Below are 5,200 nucleotides of genomic sequence, written 5' to 3' on the forward strand. Positions count from 1 at the left end.
TCAACAGTGGTGGAATACGGTATGTTTGTATGTAACTGAATATAATACAAAATCAACAAAGAAATCCTATAAAATTAGACTTCCTTTTTATATTTGCAAATTACCCCATAACCCTGTTAGTTGTGTTAACACTTACATACAGACATTTTGAAACATAGCATCTTTGTATGTTGAACATATTTCATTCAGTTATAAATTTACTTCGGTTTTTCCATGGAGCAGAGGCTGAATTGTGTCTTACACCTCTGAATTTATAGTGTCGTTTATTTAAAAGAATCTCCATCTTCATATATGCATTCCTGCTAACAAGATACACATGTGGATGCTTTATTTAATTAAAGACTATAAGGATTATGGAACATTAAATGGATATGTTTCAATAGATTTGAAAAATCTAAATCCACTGGATTACATATCAGAAATAGTGTATATATCTAGGAAAAAATGCATGCTTTCCTTAACATACATCTTTCAAAGCACAGGAATAAACAATGTACTGTACTGTGACACAATACAATATTCTGTCAAAATGCAAGAAGAGAACACCTCAATCTCAGTCTCAATGTTATATTTGCTGTAAGTATACTACTCAGAGGCATAACTACAAATCACAGCCCTATAGCGAAATCTTGATGGTGCCCCCTAGCAACTTATCTCTGTGGTACCCAGCCCTTTACGCTTGTGGCCATTAGATTAAATTGCAGCAGATCTCACTAATGTTATGCTAGACTTCTCCTATCGGGCAGTAAAAATAGCCCTTTTATTACATTGGTGGTCATTAAAGGTGCCCCCTGTTGATGGTCAGTGCAAATGAAGATTTAGTGCGTCCTGGCATCATGTAAAATCCTCTGCAAGTTTTATTACAAAGGTACTCGGTATTATTAAGTGCATCATAAAATTAATTTAAGTGGGAACTTGCTCCGACCAATAGGCATCGATATCCAACTGTTGAACCTGCACAGCAGAACATAATCACTGCCTCAAAAAGTGTATAACGGCTTATGCTTTTCAAGAGCGTACCCTCCTCTTCACATCTTTGGATACATGGGTTCATATCAGGTAGTGTGAGTACAAGATATAGCTTTTCATAAAAAAAATTGTTAAGGATTTTTCATAATGCCTGTGCGCACTCTACTTTCTTTATTTGAGAGGTAATGGTAGTGTTCTGAACTTTATATTTGTTCAGTGCAAAGGTCCCCGTTATATTTGAGTAGATAGCAATCACAGGCATGTTATACATTAGTAGGTGGTACAAACACTCATTTGACATACATTAGTGGTCAGTGCAAACACAGGAAAAAATGCTCTGACTTTAGTGGTTAGTAAAAGGGGAAAAAAAGTCCCAGCATTGATAGTTAGTAACAGGAAACTAAAACGTTATACTCAGTTGTCAGAAGCGTGAAGAAATACCCCAACAGTGATGTTCAGTAAGAGGCAAAAATGCCTTGGCCAAGGAGTGAGAACGACCTGATGTTTGGAGGTCAGTAGGAGGAAAAATGCCTGTGACTTTGGTATTAGTGGGAGGAAAAATATTTAGGCTTTTGAAGTTCGAAGGTACTCTGGATGGGACTGGGGTGTACTGTGGGGGTCTGGGTCTAACTCTGGAGGGATTTAGGTTGGGGGGATTATGGGACTCCATGTATACAAATGCTTGCTTCAGGTCTTTAGTAGTAGTGAAAAAGAATTGGAATAGACAGCGTTGAAATATGCAACTTCAAAACCAAACCAGTAATAGAAGCCCTCATGTTTTTTATCAGGTTGCCTAAAATACAGGTAAATCCTAAGTAAAGTCTACCTATAAACAAAACGTTTTGGGTTTTAGTTTTGGATAGAATGGGGAAAGATTAGAAACCCTGTCAGGTTTTATTGCTATCCGGGATAGCAATAAAGAGATTTCCCCTTACTTTCTGATCTCAGGACAACTAGGGATTTCATAGTATTTCATAGTTAGTCAGGTTGAGTTAGTCCATCGAGTTCAACCTATAGAGATATGGAAAAAAAAAATCCCAGCAATACATTATATAGCAATGCAGAATAATACCACTAGCTATAGAGGACTACAAATCCCAGCAATACATGAAACAGTAATGCAGAACAATATGAAGCTACATACTCTGTGTTGCTCACCAGGGCTGTGTGGTGTCTGACCAGGGCCGTGCGGGGTCTCTTGAGGCTGTGCCGGGTTTCACCAGGGCTGTGAAGGGTCTCACCAGGGCTGTGAAGGGTCTCACCAGAGCTGTTTGGGGTCTCAGGAGGATGTGCGGGGTCTCACCAGGGCTGTGTGCGGGTCCCACCATGGCTGTGTGGTCTCACCATGGCTGCGTGCGGGTCTTACCATGGCTGTGTGCGGCCTCACTATGGCTGAGTGCGGTCTCACCATGATTGAGTGCGGGTCTCACCATGCCTGCATGCAGGTCCCACCAGAGCTGTGCGGTCTCACCAGGGCTGTGCAGTCTCATCAGGGTTGTGCGTGGTCTCACCAGGGAAACCCTACCTCCTAATTTTGGCTCCATCAGATGAAAGCCCCTGTAGCATCTACATTGTGACTTCTCGGTCATTTTCTCCAAGATGGTAAAAACCCCTCATTCGCTAGGCCTTCTCCCCAGGCTGCTTCACTGCCACTACTAATAGATCGATAGATCGAAAGATTGATAGATAGATAGATAGATAGATAGATAGATAGATAGATAGATAGATAGATAGCACAAAGTGACATGAATCCAGTTCCTACCAGGTTCCTACCCAAATAAAGTATGTTGTTTCTATAATGGCATGATATATCCCTGGGTGCCCTGGTGCTTCACACTTTCCAAGAACAAACTGATATGATATCATTTAGTTCTCACCCTAATTTGCATTGTTATGTGCTTGCATGGCTGTGGTAGGGTCATCATCAGGTTTTAATCTCTGGGGATAAACATCTCTGAATAGCGCAGTGTCCTTTGGTCAACAGTGGTGGAATACGGTATGTTTGTATGTAACTGAATATAATACAAAATCAACAAAGAAATCCTATAAAATTAGACTTCCTTTTTATATTTGCAAATTACCCCATAACCCTGTTAGTTGTGTTAACACTTACATACAGACATTTTGAAACATAGCATCTTTGTATGTTGAACATATTTCATTCAGTTATAAATTTACTTCGGTTTTTCCATGGAGCAGAGGCTGAATTGTGTCTTACACCTCTGAATTTATAGTGTCGTTTATTTAAAAGAATCTCCATCTTCATATATGCATTCCTGCTAACAAGATACACATGTGGATGCTTTATTTAATTAAAGACTATAAGGATTATGGAACATTAAATGGATATGTTTCAATAGATTTGAAAAATCTAAATCCACTGGATTACATATCAGAAATAGTGTATATATCTAGGAAAAAATGCATGCTTTCCTTAACATACATCTTTCAAAGCACAGGAATAAACAATGTACTGTACTGTGACACAATACAATATTCTGTCAAAATGCAAGAAGAGAACACCTCAATCTCAGTCTCAATGTTATATTTGCTGTAAGTATACTACTCAGAGGCATAACTACAAATCACAGCCCTATAGCGAAATCTTGATGGTGCCCCCTAGCAACTTATCTCTGTGGTACCCAGCCCTTTACGCTTGTGGCCATTAGATTAAATTGCAGCAGATCTCACTAATGTTATGCTAGACTTCTCCTATCGGGCAGTAAAAATAGCCCTTTTATTACATTGGTGGTCATTAAAGGTGCCCCCTGTTGATGGTCAGTGCAAATGAAGATTTAGTGCGTCCTGGCATCATGTAAAATCCTCTGCAAGTTTTATTACAAAGGTACTCGGTATTATTAAGTGCATCATAAAATTAATTTAAGTGGGAACTTGCTCCGACCAATAGGCATCGATATCCAACTGTTGAACCTGCACAGCAGAACATAATCACTGCCTCAAAAAGTGTATAACGGCTTATGCTTTTCAAGAGCGTACCCTCCTCTTCACATCTTTGGATACATGGGTTCATATCAGGTAGTGTGAGTACAAGATATAGCTTTTCATAAAAAAAATTGTTAAGGATTTTTCATAATGCCTGTGCGCACTCTACTTTCTTTATTTGAGAGGTAATGGTAGTGTTCTGAACTTTATATTTGTTCAGTGCAAAGGTCCCCGTTATATTTGAGTAGATAGCAATCACAGGCATGTTATACATTAGTAGGTGGTACAAACACTCATTTGACATACATTAGTGGTCAGTGCAAACACAGGAAAAAATGCTCTGACTTTAGTGGTTAGTAAAAGGGGAAAAAAAGTCCCAGCATTGATAGTTAGTAACAGGAAACTAAAACGTTATACTCAGTTGTCAGAAGCGTGAAGAAATACCCCAACAGTGATGTTCAGTAAGAGGCAAAAATGCCTTGGCCAAGGAGTGAGAACGACCTGATGTTTGGAGGTCAGTAGGAGGAAAAATGCCTGTGACTTTGGTATTAGTGGGAGGAAAAATATTTAGGCTTTTGAAGTTCGAAGGTACTCTGGATGGGACTGGGGTGTACTGTGGGGGTCTGGGTCTAACTCTGGAGGGATTTAGGTTGGGGGGATTATGGGACTCCGCAGAAGACTGGGTGGCCATGTGGGGGATAAGGATTTAGGAGTGGGCAGGGGGGCCGGTGGGGGATGAGGTCTCTGGAGCAATATTGGTGTCTCTCCAGTGGCTGGGGGACACTGTAGTGCACTGCAGGGGATGGCGGCACTATAGACCACTGATGGAGGTTGGGGGCACTATGGGGAGATGGAGGATCTGTAGAAGGCTATGGAAGACCCCCCATCCTCCATATAAGAACTGGGGGGATTTTGGGAAGTTTGGGGGCACTAGCTCTATTGAAGCTGGGAGGCACATTTGGGAATCTGCAGCGGTCTGGCAGCCATAAGGGGGATGAGGGGCACAATGGGGTCTGCATGCAGCAGATATTCCACCCCCTTCCACCACCTACATCAGAGCTGCTATCCGTATGGACACCTGGTTTGGTGGGATATTTTCCAAACCCAGCTGATTTCCTGTCAAATATATTAATGCATTCTGTATACAATTCCTCATGAGAGAACTAGTAGTAGAATTGACAGGGGAACTGAATAATCTACACCTTAGACCAGACCAGACCTTAGACCAGAACCAATGCACTGCAGATCACAGACCAGAACCATTAAATGGGCACTATGGGGGGGGGGG

The sequence above is a fragment of the Nanorana parkeri genome, unplaced genomic scaffold (assembly GCF_000935625.1).
Source record: "Nanorana parkeri isolate BGI_ZX_2015 unplaced genomic scaffold, ASM93562v1 scaffold1344, whole genome shotgun sequence".
In the NCBI taxonomy this organism is placed as follows: Eukaryota; Metazoa; Chordata; class Amphibia; order Anura; family Dicroglossidae; genus Nanorana; species Nanorana parkeri.